Raw genomic sequence first — 19815 nt, 5'->3', positions numbered from 1 at the left:
TAATATAATTTGTTTAAATAATTAACTTTTGACTTCAGAATTAAAAAGAACTCTATCAAATTACCTAGGAAGTGAAGTTAGATTAAAGAATTATTTATATTACATTAGGTTTTTAAATACAAACAGTTTTTCGTCATTTTCTCCGTTCGAACAAAATATATGACTTAACTAAGTTTTTATTTCGCACGGCAGTATTTTCAAACTAAATTATATTTTTAAATTAAATTTTAGGGAAAATAATTTATTAAACAAAATAATTTTTTTTCATTAATTTGTTTCTATTTAAATCACAATAAATTTTAAATAAAATTTTCATAAAAAGTGAATTAATTACTTAAAAAAAATAAGTTTGCTTCCTAATTTTGTCATATGTAGTCTTAAAATTAGTTGTCATATTCAGAAATAATTGAATCTAAATTATTTTATTTTTTTTTCAATAAATTGTTTGAACGTTTCTCACAAGCGGTAAACTAAAATCCTGGTTAATATATAAGGACAGGTAAAACCTTCTGAAGCAATGTAAAGCGAGCGATTATATGTATTGCGTCATTTTATATGTATGCGTTTAGTATGTATTACGTTAAATAAAAATGTGTTGCGTATATTAGGTTCAAATATACATATTTAATTAATAATAGACAAGTAAAACATTTGTTTGGATTAAATAATGTTTATTTGATCCATTTTTTTCAGTGTACACAGAAAAAACCTAGTCTAATTTTTGTTGCAAATCAAAATGAGCCAATGCTAAACGACATAGACAGTGGCGTCACCAACCTGGTTCATTTTTGTTGCACATCAAAATGAGCCGCCTACACTGAAAAAAAAGTTCATTGAATCAAGTAAATGCATTTACTTGAGATACTTTACTTGAATCAAGCCAATATCATCTTAATGGAAGAAATTTATTTTCTTGTGCCAAGTAGTTATTAGCATTGGGCAATGTACTTGACATAAGAAAATGTGAGTTCCATACAAGCAAATAATGTTATTCTTTCAAAAAAAATATTTTACTTGCACGAAGTCCTAAAAAGTATTGAGACAAGAATATTATGTTCTTATGTTAAGTAAAGTACGTGGAGTCGTTTAGTTTCTTGAATCAAATCACTTTTTTGTTCACTTTAAAAACAGTTTTTACTTAATCCAACACTCATAGTCTTGAGACAAGAAAATCAGAATATTAATATAACTAAATATTTGTTTAAATTATATAAAAAGTTATATTGCTTGAAATAAACACGAATTAAACTAAATATTCTATCTACTTAGTGCATTTCTATATAATCGTGTTTCAAAAACATGGAATTTCTTAAAAGAATATTATATTCTCTTAATTAAAATAATTAATTTTCTCAGTATAATTAAGTCATACAATTGAATCAAATCAATTTTTTGTTTCCTTTAAAATATTTTTTACTTAATCCAACACTTATAGTTTTGAGCCAAGAAAATAAGAAGATTAATATAATTAAATGTTTGTTTAAACCTGATAAAAAATTATATTGTTTGAAATAAACGTTAATTAAATTGAATTTTCATTGTTCTTAGTGCATTTCTATATTATCATGTTTCAAAAACATTGAATTTCTTGAATAAATATTATATTCCCTTAATTGAAATAATTTATTTTCTCGGTCGAATTAAGTGATGCAATCAAGCGATTTTCCTGAAGCAATAATATAAACTTGTATACATATTATAAGTTTGATTCCCTAATTTATTTATTCGAGTTCTTCAGTAAGTACACGTACATATATAAAGAAAATATTGTTATTAGAATAGGAAAAATATTCTTTGGGTATCTGAAAAGTAACGCTATTTGATTAAGAATACTCATTATTGAAAAATACGATTATCTACATACATAAAAATGATTTGATTGAATCAAAGAAATCATTTTATAAAATCACTTATTAAGTCAAAAATAAAATTTATTTAATAGAAAAATTTAATTGATTTTGATACATGTCACTGATAGGGGTGACTAAAATTCATGAAAATAGCCAGAATTGCTCATTCTTCATGAATTTCTTGTCCTTGGGTGAGTCATTGTTAACGGGTCTGCTACGCTTTCCCAACCAAACTTCACCGCCGCTCCTCTCTCCTATTTCCCGCTTTTCTCTCCCACTCTCCACGCGTCAGGCCCTTTGCTGTCAACGCGTCACTTCTTTAAACCTCCTGTTCGCCGGATACTTTTCCGAGCGGAGTTTTCAATTAATTTGTTTATGAAAAAGGTTATGTTCGAAGTTTAATGTTTTTTATCTATATATATATTAATTATAACTTATAATTTATTATAAATGATTATTATATTGTAATAAATTATGATTAACTAATTAATAATTATAATTGTTGTTATTATAATAATTGTAATTTTATTGATTGTTAATTATAAATATTATTGTTATAATAATTTATAATTTATTTATAATTTATAATGTTAGATATATATATATATATATATATGTATGTGTGTGTGTGTGTGTGTGTGTATTACATATAAGTTTTCAATTTAGTTCTTATTGTTTAACGCTACGAGCGCTGTTCTGTAGTAAATCTGTAGTAAATATTTCACTCGCAGTCGAGGTGACTCGCTGAGGGTATATAAGGACTGGGTGTTGGACCACTCGGGAGGGGCGATCTACACTTGCACTCGTTGTACGATCACTCCACTTTTCCAAGTCCTTGCTATAAATAAAGATTCCTTCTTTACCAAAATTCAAGGCAACTTTTTCTTTTTACTTACTCGCTGTTTCACTACAGTGTGTAAGTCTCCACTAACCCCTTCTCTTTTCAGCTCGTCAAACTTTGCCGCGGTTTACGCCGTGTGAAAAGACGACGCCATCTTGAAAATCGGTTTTCCCTAGCTACAATACGCTCGCTGTAACTGTGCCGCTTGGAATTTTCTTGGTCCGGGAGTAAAATCCCTTGGTACCCCGACGAATAATTCTCTGCTGGAACGGAACGCACGTCCATTTGGCTAGAAAAAAAACTACGTCATTTCGCGAAATACAATAATGTTCTCGACAGAAAAGTCCCGTACGCAAAAAGAAAAAGAATCCGATAAATAATTTCCCTCACACCAAAACATAATACGGGATGACGATTACGTTATTTCCAACCTTTGAGCCTTTTACCCCTTGTGACTGGTATCAATTTTAAGAAAAAATGATTTTGGAACGTTTTGAACTAAAGAAATTTTTTTAACTGACATGTTTAATCTAAAGAAAAATTTCTTTGAATCAAAGAAATATTTTTTCCAAACTTAAGCACGCTGATTTACTACGAGCGTTCACTGCGCGCGCATCAGCTACGTAAAGTCACAAACAGCTGCGTGTGCCTCATGTTGCAGCATGTTTACGGCGTAATAATTTATAATCGTTTTCAGTTTTATGCAGATAAATTTCGTTTCAAGTTTTTTTGTAGTGAGTGACAGAGAATTAAATAAAATTAAACATTAATCAATCCAAGTGTTTAATATACTTTGAGCATTTTCATATTATATTGTTTCAAGAACATTCAATTTCTAGAAATAATATTATATTATCTTAAATGAAATAATTTATTTTTTTAGTTGAAATAGTGATATAATCTTGAAGGAAATCATTTTTTTGTTTCCTTGAAAATATTTTTTATTTAATTAATTAACTTGATTAACGCATAGTTCTTGAATTAAGAATTTAGTATTTGGCAGAAGTAAATATGTTATTATCCCAACCCAATATTTTATTTTCCCGAAGTACAAAAAAGTATTTAATCAAGAATATTAGGTTATTAAGCAAAATAATAAAATATTGTCTGAAGAATTTTCATTTCTTGAATCAAATAGTTTTATGCATTTGCTTTGAATTAATTTTTTACTTTATACAAATCCCGTATTCTTTTGTCCAAGAAAATATTTCTCTCCAAATGGATGTGAAACTTAAATAGGAGTTTTTGAAAACCATCAATTGAGTCAGGATGGCATAGTGGTCTACGTTACTGCCTTTGGAGCGCGCAACTCGGGTTCAGTTCCTCGGACCGTGAAAAATTTTCATTCAAGGTATACTTGTTTTAGTTGTGTTAAGTATTAATTAAATATAAATGTGTATGTAAAATAAACATTATTTAAATAAATAATAAAAAATATGAATGTTAATAATAAATAAAAATTAGACATGGTGGGATAAGGAAGGAGTGTAGGAGGGGGAGTGGGTTAATTCAAGTAAATATTAACTTGTATTAGAAAAATATTTTTTTGGTTCAACTCCATAAGTTTTCTCAAGTCAAGAAAATATTTTCTTGAGTTAATATATATATGATCTTGACTTAATATATTTTACATTTCTTAGAAGTCAATAAACTTCTTAGACGAATTCCATATTTTCTTGGACCAAGAACATATGTTCTCATCACAATATAAATAATATTTTGATTTAAATCTTGTCTTACTTGATCCAATATTGCAAAGATTTGAATGAATCAAATGAAACAATTGATTTGACTACATATATTCTCAGAACAAGAAAATATTTTCTTCCTTTAATGTATTTTACATTTGTTACAAGTTGATTAATATATTGCTCGAATTCCATATTTTCTTGGATCAAGAATATATGCTCTCGTCCCAAATATACTATCTCAAGACAATCGTTTACTTGAACCAATGCCGTAATTGACTTGTCCCTATTCAATTCCACGGTTTACTTGAAGCAAGTAAAATTTTCTTGATTCAATACTATTTTTTTCAGTGTAGGTACACGGCTCATTCTGAGTTCGGTTTTTTTCTGTGTAGTCTAAGTATTATATCTATATATTTGTTGCCAATTTATCTTAAGTATTAAAATAAGTTTTGTAAAAAGAAGATTAAACTAATAAAATAATAAAAATTAATAAATTCTTTTAACTTGATAGAAAAATTTTTGAATAATACAACGCGTTATATTTTAAAATTTTACATTTTTGTGAATTTTTAAAAAAAAATTTTAATGGCCTACCAGTGCATTACCAATACTGTCCAGTACAGCACCAGTCGTCAATTGGGCAGTCATTTTACCTATCCATAAATGAGACTTTTAATTCAATTCAGCCGCATGAATTAATGGAAAGTCAAGCGAACGTTCGTGCTCGTGCATCGAACGTAAAATGCAAACTGGAAACCAAAGTCCTTTTTAATGCAGGCGCAGATGAAATTTTGAAACATGTCGTCATCAAAACTAAAATGAATACGCATCCGGTTACATTGTTTGATATTTTCCAACTATATTCTATATATACACCTCCATATTCTCTTTCCAGGATAAAAGGAAATTAATATTGCTCAAATCGAGATAAAAATGACGAATCCCCTTTTAAAAAGATATTCAAAGCTTTTACATATATATATATATACAATACACAGAGTACTGTCGCATTGTAAATATGTCTAAAAGATTTGCTGCTGATATTGATAATGTAGGTATATATTTTTCATAGTTATACAATACAATATGGCAACTGTGCTAAATTTAAATCAGTCTAGAAAATTTTACGTACAGTGCAAATCGAATGGTAAATATGGAAACACAGAAGAAAATAATTATTTCATGTTACACCGGGAATGGTAAATAAATAATCCTTTTTTCATCCAAAAGTTGTCATCAATAAGAATTAAAATTTTTTTTACTAAATTGATTAAAAATTATTACAAATTATATTCAAAAGAATTTCTTTAGCCTGTATTATACACACTATAAATAGTGTACTATTGTGTAAGAAAAATAGCTGCCTATTTTAGGGGGAAAAGGGCCCCAAGCCTGAAAATTGACAATCCGTCCGGAATTTTTGAAAAAATCGAGAGATTTCGTGGAATCCGAATAACAATGTAGAATCGTATGAGTGGGCTCAGAATGGAGGTTAATTTGTCGGATTTGTTCGCAATAAGAATTCTTATTAAATAAATAAAATAAATAAATTCTCTTTTTTGATTCTCCGCCTCATTTGCTCGATTAAAAGTTGTTCCACTGGGAAAATTCTGCGCCATCTTCGACGTCGGACACCATAGACCTCGAAGTATTATTTTATATAAAAATTGAAGTTCAGAACCAAGAACTAGACTATACTTTTTCAAAGTATAGTCATGAAGGTCATATAGCATGAATATAGATAATTTTTTTTCAAAAGTCGTTACAGCATCTAAAAGTACTATTCTTCTACTGTAAATTGCCTTTTGAAACTTTAAAAAATCTTTATTTGCTTCTAAGTTATCGTCATTTGAATTTTATGTTTAAGAATATTGAAAAATTCACCAAACTTAGAAAATTCAAATGACTATAATTCAGAACCAAATAGAGATTTTAAAAAAATTTTTAATGTTTTTTATAGCGGAAGAATAGTATTTTTAAATGCTGTAACGACATTTATGATTTTTTTTTATAGTAAAAAGAATATTTATTACTCACAACTTTTTTTATAATATAATACATGTCTGAAAGAGTTGAAAAAATTTTTTTTTTACTACCAAAAAATGTCTGCCAAATTTTTTCTTACTCTGTATTATTTTGATTATCGTGTAAACTAGAATTAGAAATATTTATTGAAAAAAAGCCAACGGCAGTCTTTTGAATTTTTCGACAAAAATTTTGCAACTTAAATTGTTTATAACTTTTTAAAATAATGGATTTTAAAAATCCTAGTTCACACAAAAATATAGAAAATATTGAAGAAGTTTGCTGTGACAGCGAACTATTTGCTGACACATCAAATTACTTTTTCTAATACAAGTTTGCTTTGAGAATTAATTTTTAAAAATTTTGATTGTTATTGTTTATCTCAGCAAATTTTTTTGTTGTCATAGCAAAAAATTTGACTATAGTTACTAATCATTTAGTAAAATTTGACTATGGTTACTAATCATTTAGTATCTGTAAGAAATTTCTTTTTTTCCATGGAAGGAAAAATAATATTAATTTTTACTTATTTCATCTATTCATTTCAATATTGTATATTTAAAATTTTTAATTTGTTCTAACTCTATTACTTTAAATTATAGAATTTTATCTGTGTAAAGGAGTTTGTTACAATTGTCAACCCTACAGTTTATCGACCTGATAAAATTATACTCCTAAAAATTCTTATATCATATCACATTATTTGTCATGCAATAACGATGTATATAGCTGTATGAAATCCGACATTGATTTCTTCGTCGAGGTCGTTATGCCCATAAATTTCAATGAATAAGAAAATAATCATTACGGAATATCAGCTCATTCATAATGAATTGATTCAGTATTCAATTGAAGTATATACAATAACCGTCTCATAGTCTTAGTAAACCACTATAAAATGCAATAGTATTGATCGCACAAAGACAACAGTCGAAACAAAACATCTATACTGCTTTAATGGAATAAAAGTCTATGAATTTTTGAAAGATTTGCGAGAATAAGAGTCATTGTAGATCCGGACGTCTTGAAATAAATTTTTCATATCCTTGAGAGAATTTTACACTGATGCCTGTCACGCATATAGAATTATTTGTAATGCACGAGCATCAAAACAGCATTCCCGTTTTGATTTATAAATAATGGGAATCCATACAATGTCTGAATAAATGTTGATTCTTCAGTTGTAAAAAACTAAAACAGAGAAACATTTTTTAGCTTTTATATACATAATATATCAATTTTTATAGAGTGATGCCAAAATTTTTTTTGTTTCTAATATCGTTTCATTGACATTTAAATTCGGGTGAAATTTCTATATCAATGGGACTCAAGATAACTTGTAGTATTTTCAAGAAACACATATACCAAAAAATATTCCGATGTTTTTGATATATATTATATAACTTTAAATTTAGCAAAATTTGTTCCTTAAATTATCTGCAAATAGTTGGCACTTATATTTAATTTAAATATCAATGCACTTATATTGCTTTAGTGAACACACTATTCGTTTCGAATACCTTTTCAAAATGGCAGAAAAATCTTTTTTCCGCTGCAACCAGACAGAACAAGATTGGAATGGTTTCAGCAAATGTATGCATTGTAAAGAAATGATGCAATCTTCGCTGCCCTCTTTTGGAAGAACAAGCGACACTATCAACCTAAAGTGACTATTCTTCTGATCGAAAGTAAAGGGGGGAAAAATCAGAATACCCATAGAATAAATTTAAAACGGATAGTTCAATATTAAAGATATTTTAGAAAAAAAATAAAAATATACTTATGTAATAAAAAATTTATTCTAATTCTAAATACAATTTTAATCTAAATGAAAAATTTAGAATTTTTACAGTGTCTAATTAAATTATACAATTTAAATATAATAAGAATATGAATGAAATAATTGAATTTAACTATTATTTATTTATCAATATTTTTATATTAGTTGAAATAATAAGTCATCATTAAAATTATTCAATATAATAAGAATAAGAATTATATAACCCATACAGCACCGAAACTTTCCTAAAGATTTATTTGAAATTTTCGGAATATTTAATTGCAATGTTTAGTGAAACTTGTGTAAAGATTCAAATGGCCCGATTAAATAAATGTTTAGTGTGAAACTTTGTGAAAATTTCCTGGAGTGAGATTACGAATAGCAACAGCGCTACGAAGATTTCGCTTCGTAGCAATTTGAAGCTACATTCACTTAACAAAAATTTTTAGTTACTGAGTGACTCAAAAAAATTGTATCAGTTTCACAGATTTAGGTTAGCACAATTGTTTTGCTGGTAAAATTCAAAGATAGAAATTATATTATAAGTACTTTTTAAAGCGGCAAGTATGAAGTTAAAAATTATGGATTCAGGTTAAATTTATTCGAATAATCATAATGTTTAATCAAATAATTTTTTGTAAATTATTTTTTTGTAAAATAACAGTTGGCAAACATGAAGTTAGAGAATTGTTTCCACCTTCGTGTCGTATTGGTTTGCTACGTAGATAAACTCTTTTAGGAAATTGACATGAATTCTATGTAAAAGGTCTTGTCTACTGGGGTTATGTTTATATTCTCTTTGAAATTCCGATCTTGCAGTTTAAGATTTTAAAAAACTGTCAACGCTATTTTATTTTGGACATCATTTAGAACAAATTTCACTAAAAATATGTAAGTTTTTAACCCTAAATAGCGAAAAGCGCTACATAGCGACTAGCGCTATTCGTAATCCCACTACTTAACATTTAAATGAAATTTTCATGAAAGTTTCGCGCTAAATATTTATTCAAGTGGGACATTTAAATCTTTACACAATTTTCACTAAAAATTGCAATTAAATATTCCGAACATTTCAAATAAATCTTTATTTTCTTCAAAAAGGTACCTTTTTTTAGTACATGAGTTTCCGGACAACCTGTAATACATAAATAAAAATTTTAAACGGGAATCTCTTACACAAGGGTTTATTCGAGGCAATAAACCTAAAAAACGATTTTTTAAAATATTTTTTGTATTTTTTATACACATTTTTCTCAAAAAATCGCAAAAACGCGGTGTTTTTGGGGCAATTTACCCGTGTAAAAAAATATGGGGTAGAATTATGAAATTTTAAATGTTTATTGTCTAGGTTTAACATAATACAATGAGTCAGGACTAACAAAAAATTTTTTTTGTAACAAAACTTCATATCTTACCGTTTTTGGGGTCGATGATTACGAATTTGATGTCAGATTTTTAAAATTCAAAATGGCGGATCCAATATGGCGTACAATTTTAAAAATCGATCCAATTGACTTGAAACTACCCGCGTAGAAATGGTCAACCCAGGGAAGACCCTGGGAGAAGGTTCGAAGTAAGATGTAAAAAACCTTGGCGAAACCATAGGCTAGGGCAAATAAATTCCCTGGGAGAACCCTTGCTTATGATCGTTTCCCATGGTCTGGGAAATGCCTGGCTGAAGAGCAGAAATACATTTCTTTGATTGTAATGATAAATTAATGCACTTTAACCCTTGGCGAACCATGGATTGAGACAAAAATGTTTTTACCCTGGCAAAAAAATTTTTTGTCTTTTTTATTGAATTTTTCTGACTTTAACCCTTGGCAAGCCATGGATTATTTATTGAATTTTTCTTACTTTAACCCATGACGATCCACGGATTGAGACAAAAAGTTTTTACCCTGGATGAACCATGGCAAAACATTTTTTGTTATTTTTATTGAATTTTTCTTACTTTTACCCTTGGCGAACCATGGATTAAGACAAAAATCTTTTTACCCTGGGTTAACCATGGCAAAACATTTTTTGTCTTTTTTATTGAATTTTTCTGACTTTTACCGTTGGCGAATCATGGATTGAGACAAAAATGTTTTTACCCTGGGTTAACCATGGCAAAACCTTTTTTGTCTTTTTTATTGAATTTTTCTGACTTTTACCCATGACGATCCACGGATTGAGACAAAAAAGTTTTTACCCTGGATGAACCATGGCAAAACCTTTTTTGTTATTTTTATTGAATTTTTCTTACTTTTACCCTTGGCGAACCATGGATTAAGACAAAAATCTTTTTACCCTGGGTTAACCATGGCAAAACATTTTTTGTCTTTTTTATTGAATTTTTCTTACTTTTACCCTTGGCAAACCATGGATTAAGACAAAAATGTTTTTACCCTGGGTTAACCATGGCAAAACACTTTTTGTCTTTTTTATTGAATTTTTCTGACTTTTACCCTTGGCGAACCATGGATTGAGACAAAAATGTTTTTACCCTGGGTTAACCATGGCAAAACATTTTTTGTCTTTTTTATTGAATTTTTCTTACTTTAACCCATGACGATCCACGGATTGAGACAAAAAGTTTTTACCCTGGATGAACAATGGCAAAACATTTTTTGTTATTTTTATTGAATTTTTCTTACTTTTACCCTTGGCGAACCATGGATTAAGACAAAAATCTTTTTACCCTGGGTTAACCATGGCAAAACATTTTTTGTCTTTTTTATTGAATTTTTCTGACTTTTACCGTTGGCGAACCATGGATTGAGACAAAAATGTTTTTACCCTGGGATAAACATGGCAAAACATTTTTTGTCTTTTTTATTGAATTTTTCTTACTTTAACCCATGACGATCCACGGATTGAGACAAAGAGGTTTTACCCTGGATGAACCATGGCAAAACATTTTTTGTTATTTTAATTGAATTTTTGTCACTTAAACCCTTGGCGAACCATCGATTAAGACAACAATGTTTTTACCCTGGGATAACCATGGCAAAACACTTTTTGTCTTTTTTATTGAATTTTTCTGACTTTTACCCTTGGCGAACAATGGATTAGACAAAAATGTTTTTACCCTGGGTTAACCATGGCAAAACATATTTTGTCTTTTTTATTGAATTAATTCTTTTGAACACCCATCGATCCACGGATCGAAACTTACGGCAAATTAAAGTAAGAGCAAAAAATTCTTTTACCTTTGTTGAATTTGAGTAAAAGATTTTTATACTTTTTTTTAAAAATTAGCGCCTTTGGATTTTAGGTTAAAGAGGACAAAGACTTAAAAAATTACTTATCTTTGTAAGGGTGTTTTCTTATTTTTTTTACATTAAGACAATATACGGAATAATTAAATATTTTTGAAGTAATTTTGTATTTTATTTAATTAACTAATTTTAATCAATAATAACATTTATTTTTAGAAATTTTGTTTGTTTTACAAATGAATTTATTTACAAGCATAGAGAGTATAGACATTTTTTGTGTCAACAGTAAAATGTAAAAATTGATTTTTATCGGACAAATGAATACCAATTCATCTTAAAATAAGTATCACACACTATCTTGTTTATTCCACTAGATATATTTACTACGATGTAATTGTAGAATATAATAACAATTATTATTTTTGTTATATTTATTTAGTCTATATAATGCAGATTTTGTGGAAGTTGACATTGAATTTTCAAAGCGTGAAATATCTTTATCTGAAAGTTTAATATAAGGGAAAAAATTTTTAAATTTGTTATTAAAAAATATTAAATTTCTACTTACATGCTGATATTGCATAATCTTGGGATTTTTTAATTGTCAACAGATTGATGTACATGATGATATGAGATTGAAGATAGATGCTTTTTCATTTTTCTCAGCCAAAATAGTGGCTAAAATATTCAATGAAATCGGCAATTAATTTCAGCCAAAATAGTGGCTAATATATTTAATGAAATTGGCAATTAATTTCAGACCAAAACTTTGAATTTTACTTAGCCAAAATAGTGGCTAATATATTTAATAAAATTGGCAATTAATTTTAGCCAAAATAGTGGCTAATATATTTAATGAAATTGGCTTACTCAGCCAAAATAGTGGCTAAAATATTTAATTAAATTAGCAATTAATTTCAGCCAAAATAGTGGCTAATATATTTTATGAAATTGGACATTAATTTTAGCCAAAATAGTGGCTAACATATTTAATTAAATTGTCAATTAATTGCAGCCAAAAGCTTTTAATTTTACTCAGCCAAAATCGTGGCTAACATATATAATTAAATGTGCTAATTTTTTATTCACTTTCAATAAAGTTTACAGGTTGTGCAACAAACGTTGATAACGTGTTTTCTTTTTCAACATTAATAAAAAAACACACGTTCTGCAAATTTTCTATATTTACTATATCCATTTGGTTTGGAATGTCATAGATTCTATAAATAAAGTTTAAGCTTATTTGGGTAAGAATTGTTGAGGGGAAAGCAGCTTCATGTCGGTATTTTCTAATAACAGCATAGAATGTTGCTGGACAATCACAATTATTTCTACATTCACAAAATACCACTTTTATAAATAATCGAATTATTCCAAATCTACATTCATTGTTTGCAGTATATTGTACACATTTAGAATTGGTTACTTTCGCTTGTGTGTATATCTCAGAGGTATATATTATTTTATTTTTCATTAATTTTTTGAACACTATGTATTTTGTACCTCGAATTTCATGATCTAAAAGTAAATGATGAACTTCATTTGGAATTCGCATTTTTGCAAATCCTCCAACATGTAAATGGTCTTGAATACGAATTAGTTTTAATTGTTTTGTGTAACATATATGTTTCTTACAAAAAGTGTGTACTCTTGAACCTTCAATAAGATAATCTTGATTTAAGGTGTATGTGCTTATATATAAAGATGCACCAAAATATATTTGGAGTTGTGCTCCTTTGCTCCCATGTACCAAATTTTTTAATTTTCCATTAATATCTTCGTAAGTGAAACATGAATATATAAATAGAGGACCATTTATACGAACATCGTTAGGAAAATGTAGTATTGAATGTAAATTATTTGTCATATGCCGAGAGTCATAAAGGTAAGCAAATCTAGACACGAATTCATGAATCATTCGATCCGAAGAATTTATCATGTCTTCTGATATGCTTCGTTGACTAAGAAGATAAATAGCATCAACTAATAATTTAAAATGCTCGAAATAATCGGGTTTTAAAGTTCCGTCGAGTACTATAAGAGATACGTAAAAGAAAAAGACTTTAAACTCTGATGCTTTCCAGTACTTTAAATGCTCTTTTATGGAACGAAGTCGCCTTTGAACAAATTGAGGTAACTTAATATTTTTAATACGTTCATCGATGGTTTCGACTAGCCCGTGAATGGAAAAACGTTCGCCGGCAAATTGAGGATCAAACCAGAGAGTTAAAAGTAACTTCATGACACCAATAAATACACAATGCATAGGATCTATTGCTGTTGTTGTAATCCATTGATAAACTAAGAGAGACAGAATAGTTGGTCCTTTAACACCATAAATAGGTTTTGTAGCAGTAGCTAATTGTGCTTGCTGTAATGTCTCTGCTTCAGTCCTAAGTTGAAGATTAGGCTGATATGGATAAACCTGGGTACCCCCTTCCCTTATTCCTTTAATTTTGCATTTCTGACAACCAAATTTTCCATTGTATTGTTTCATATTGAGAAACAATGCTTTTGCAGGTAGATCGCAAGTTCCCGATATAATCATAGCCTTTACATTAATTTCATTTTCATCTCCAGGAATATTCATATCAACGCCATTTATTAATTGACAAATATCGTCATATAGGGGTAGCAGAAATTGGTTAGGTGAGGGTTTATTTTCCCCAAACCAAATTCCTGCTAATATAAGATTTTCTTTTTTAAATCGTAGATCATAGGGAAGTTCATTTATTACTAAATAAAATGGCCAGAAGGAAAATTTTGATGACTTGAAAACCTGAACACCATCGGTATACCAAGAAAATGAGATATTGTTTGGATGAGATAAAAATCTACCAGGCTCCGACAATTCTTTATAAATTTCTCCGTCATATATATCTTCAATATTTTCTACATTAAATTTAACCCTGTTATATGGATGCAGTAATTTTTGCCAGAAACCTTGTCGCTTGTAAAGAGTTTTAAGTTGATCAATTATTGAAATTGTTAAAAAATAGCTACTTTTACATTCCTGCAAACAATGTGGACACTGTAACATTTCTGTTTCATGACTTTTTAAACAAAATGAACAGTAAAAATGTCGTGTAAGGGGGCTACGTAAATTATCAAAGCATTTTTTAAACTTATACAATGTTTTTTTACAATTGTTTGGTTCAGGACAGTGCATTGCTAACAATTCTATTATAGAAGCTGTTATAACTCCTGAGAGCGAAAAACGTAACACAACAGCAAGAATGGACAAAATACTTTCTCTAACGGTTAATGGTGATCCTTCATAAAGAGGAAGGTCTGCATTTTCATTTTCGTCAGCATCATCATCATCATGATCATCATCATCATCATCATCATCATCATCATCATCATCATCACCATCATCATTATCATCATCATCATTATCATCTGAACTTAAATTTAAATTATTATCATCTTGTGAAAGTATTTCATCCTCTTCAGCATCAACAAATTCTAAATAATTTTATTTTAATTAATTTAAATTCTATAATTTTTATAAAAATTGGTCAAGTTTAAAAGCGAATGTTTTACCAATCATAAACGCAGAAATTAAACTCAAAATTTTATTTTCAAATTTGGAAAAAACGTGTTAGGCATTTTCAAGGAGCATATCCCGCATGGGTAACCCACAGTACGGAGATTTGGAATATCCTAGGGATGTCTCTAAAATATCCCAGACATATCTTTTTGTTGGGGGTAATCCATAAAGCATGTGATACATATTTTCAAAATTTTAAAACTCCCCCTCCCCCTTGTGATGCTTTTTCCAATACCGATTAACATGGAGTATGATATTTTGCTGACCCCCCCCTACCCCCTACAGTATCACATGTTTTATGGATGACCCCTTGTGTGGGTTTTTTCTTGAAAATTGTGTAAAAAGGTTTCTATGTGACATAAAACTAATTATATATAGTGATTTTTATTAGTTTTTAGTAAGGAAAACAACAGTTTTATTAATTTTTGATAAAATAAAAAAAGTAGCAAAAACGAATAATTGGTCTAACATTTAAGACACCCCAGTTAATCCTTCTAGGGATAAATTGGAATTTTTCAAAATTGAAAAATTGTTTGATCTTAAGAATATAATTTTAATAAGCTGGAAATACGTAAACTTTTTAGGAAGATATCACCATCCTAATGATTTATTTTACAAAGAAAAAAGCAATCATTAATAACAATATTTACCATCATCATCATATGACATATTATTGTCCTCATCATATTCATCTGTATTCGGGTCGTACGGAAGAATATTATCACTTTCATCACTGGCAGTACTAGCAACACTGACATTAATATCTTCATCAACTAATTCAATATCTGTATCAGCTACTTCCACTTCATTGGCATCATTTAAGTGTCTTTGTTGGTGTTCGTCTTCCAAATCCTAATTTAATAATTTATATCATTTATTTTTATTTACATCACAACATAAATTAGGTAACTGCACCTTCCAGATAACCCATCATTTTTCAGGAGGTTTGTGGCAAGTTTGCAGTGCAAAATTCGCAAGTTTTATGCATATACTAAAATGTTTTAATTTGTTTAATGTTTAATTTTAATTGTCGTTCGCGCTATATATATTTTTGTAAATTACTGCGAAAATTTTCATAAATTACCGAAATTAAAAATTTTAATTGCGATTTATGCTTTACATATTTTTATAAATTTTAGACAAAATTTCTATAAATTACCGCATAAATTTCCATAAATTACCTCGAAAATTTCCGTAAATTACCGAAATCAAAATTTTTAATTGTCGTTCGCGCTATATATATTTTTGTGAATAACCCCAAAAATTTCCATAAACATTTTAAATCAAATTTAAACTATTTTATAGAATTCAAAAAGCAAAGAATTTTTTTTTAATTTGTTTAAAAAAATTAAAAAATTATAAAAAATTTTCCGGCCCACCATGGGCCCACCATGAAGAGAAAAAAATATTTTTAAAGTTTCAGACACCAAATCGTGCGCTACACGGATAATCACCCATAAAGGAAAATTTGTTTCAACCATTTTTTAAAATTTTATAAATGAAAGAACTGCAAAAAGAAAACAAGCAATAAAAGAATGATTATATATCGAAAATTGGATTGTTCATGTAGAACAAAGAAAATCGGTTAATTGTTGCAATACTTTTTGTATTGTTTTAACAATTCGAAATTGTGATATCAACAAAACTGTTAAAAGAACAAAAAATGGTTTGAAGCAACAAACTATATATATGTATATAAAGAATCCATTTCTTTAATATAATAATTTCCTTTCCTTAGTTAAATTAATAAAAGAATATTGTACCTAACTCTGAAAAAGTTTCCAAATGGTGAAAACGAATATGAAGTTCGATAAAAGACAATTGAAAATTTTTTTAAAAATAAAGCTTGGAGAAAATCTTTAGAAGAATGTTTACAAAATTTCTGAATAGTTTAAAATTTCGATTTAGAAAAAAGATTCATGTAGCCAAATAAGATAAATAAACCATAAACATTATGTATTTTATTTAAATAGATTAATTAAATAATGAATTTTAATAATATAGAGATCAATATCGTATAATATATATATCGCTTTATATTCATTTATATTAAATTAAAAATTTTGTTATATTGTCTGAAATATCGTTGACATATTTGTAAGAAGACACTATTTTAGTGTAACTTTTATTCAAAACCATTTTAAATTAAACGACATTCCTCCTCTCTTATATCCCCGTCCCCTTCCACCACGTACTCCTCCATGTCCTCCTTTTCCTCGTGATCCTTCACCTTTTGATCCAAAATTTCCTCTTTCGAAACCTCTATATCCTCCTCTCCCTCGACCATAATTTTCTTTTCTACCTCTTTCAATGTTTCTTTCTCTGCTTTCATCCCCCATTGTATTTTGTTTATTTTGCCACTGGGTTCTTCTTTCATACCATTCTCTTCTACTTCTGCCGCTTCCTTTATTTATTTTTCTTACTATTTCTGCATTTAATAAATAGAAATAATATTATTAATAATTAAGAAAATGTCTTGTTATTTTCGTGTTGGATGCATTAATTATATTTTCAATAAATTTTTCATAACTTTAATAAGGTGACATTTCTAAAATTAAATATAAAAAATTTAATTTGTTTATAATTATTATATTATTATATTTGTATAGCTGTGTCAAAATTTATAACAAAGATTTTAATTTAAAATTTAAGTTAAAATTCTAGTAGAAACAACATTTTATTTTATTGTTGTTGAAATAATTTAATTTTTGCAATACCAAGACGATAAATATTATTAGTCTAAATATTTTATTCATAAATTTAATTAACCTTTATTATTCAATCCTTCTTGAAAATTCAAACCAGACTTTTTCCACTCGCTATTCCACACAATTCTAGTTTTCGTGTTCCTTTTTTCGCTTTCATCTGTAAACAATTAGTTTAAATATTATAGTTGTGAATTTTTTGTAATAATATGGATGTAAATTTTGTGTGGATAATAATAATATTTTTATTTTAAAAAATTTTAATGTTTTATAATGATGACAAACTCAAATGTACGATATTTAAATATAAACTTAACTTCATGAAAAGAAATATTTCTGGAAGGATTTAATTTTCCATTATTTAAATTTATCTCAAAATTTATAAACAAATAATTAAATATATTATTATTATTATTTATTATTAAATTTATGTTATTTAATTATTAAAAAATTTTTTTTATTAATATATCTGATAAATCAAAATTAACCTTACCATTCGTTTCATTATTTTCTGCTTTGTTAATTTTTTTATTTTCACCTAATGCTAGATCAATTTCCATATTAGTATTTTGCACTGAAATCAAAAATAGAATTAATTTTTTTAATCATAATATAATTTCAATTACTTCCATTTTTTACTTACAATTTTTTAGTATTTCATTTTCTTTCCTTAATTTGTCAATTGTATCCTGCATTCTATTTATTTCTTCTGTAGACATCTTGACTTATTTTGACATTCGTCTTGGTTATAAAATGAGAGATTCATTTGTCAAAAACGAGCGTAACAATTTTATATTCATATTGACAAAATTTTATTTCAATAAATGTAAACATTTTTTTAATTATAAAAAAATAAAAATGAAAAATATTATTTTATTGTTTTTATATGTTTTTTAAATATGTTTATAAATATAATCTTTTTCTTCCTTACTGCGATCAGAAAAAAAATTTGATTTTTCAAGTGGAAGTTTTGTATTTTGAATCGTTCTTAACTTCGACTTAAATCAATTAATTTTGTAGAAAAAAATTAATTAGAAAAACTATAATACAAAAACGAAATTTTATTTAATTTAAATTGATACTTACTGCTTAAAAATTTTCTGGCTACAAGAAATGAATTCTTATAATTTTCAGAAAAATTTACAATTAGAAAACTTAACATAATTATTATTAAAAAATAATGCACTGATTTTTAGTAGATGTAGGGTCAATTGGGGTAAATGGGGACAAGAGGTTTTGGAGCTTAATTTACAGTTTTTAAATTAAGTTCAACATCAATATTTTAACCTCACGTTACCTGTAACAGGTTATGAGTATTGCCAAATGCGAGACAAAATACTGGATTAAAAAAATAATTTCAATTGGTTCAACTATTATATATCTACTACAAAATTTTTTTCAAGTTTTTTCATCCCTTAATACAGCAATATACTTAAATAAACTTTTTCTTAAAATTTTCTTAGAAACAAATAAAAATTGTAAATAAATATGATAAATTAACTTACAGAATCGGATGAAGTAGATAATACATTAATCTCTTCATTCTGTTGAAGAGTACGTAAAATTCTCCTTTGAGTGGAATATGAATAACTTTCGAAATTCTTGTATCGGTGCATATTGTTCATTTATGAATATAATCAATATATTAATTTTATTTCAATTAATTATTTTAACATTTCAGACTTGAATTATTAAAAAAAATTGTTTTGAAATCTTCCAATAATATAAACTTTAATTACAAAACATATACTTGACACGTCAGTCGAAAATTCAGTTTTGACATTTTAAACATAATACAAACTCGCTTTTAATTTGAAAAAAACAATCGATAAAAGTCAAATTTAAAAAATAAATATTTTAATTTAATTTTAATTTATTTAAAAAAATCTTTTAAAATTAAATTTACTTTACAGAAATTAAATTATAATCTTTTATTATTTAAACATAACTAATTAATAAATATATTTTCATTCAAATAAATTCTAAAATATTTAAAAAATTTTGAATAATTTATTGCAATTTTTTTAAGTGACAACATTCAATTTATTGAAATGTCATTTAGTGCAAAAGTGTCAAGTGTTCATGTCAGAAGAAAAAAAAATTAATCATTAAAATCAAACAAAAAATGACTGAGAAAACTAAAACTTTTTGCCTTGTCTTCTGGAAA

This window comes from Leptopilina boulardi, unplaced genomic scaffold (assembly GCF_019393585.1).
Source record: "Leptopilina boulardi isolate dan_hultmark-lab unplaced genomic scaffold, ZJU_Lbou_2.1 LbouV2_332, whole genome shotgun sequence".
NCBI lineage: Eukaryota > Metazoa > Arthropoda > Insecta > Hymenoptera > Figitidae > Leptopilina > Leptopilina boulardi.
The sequence above is the reverse complement of the archived record's forward strand: the minus strand, read 5'-3'. Positions refer to the sequence as shown.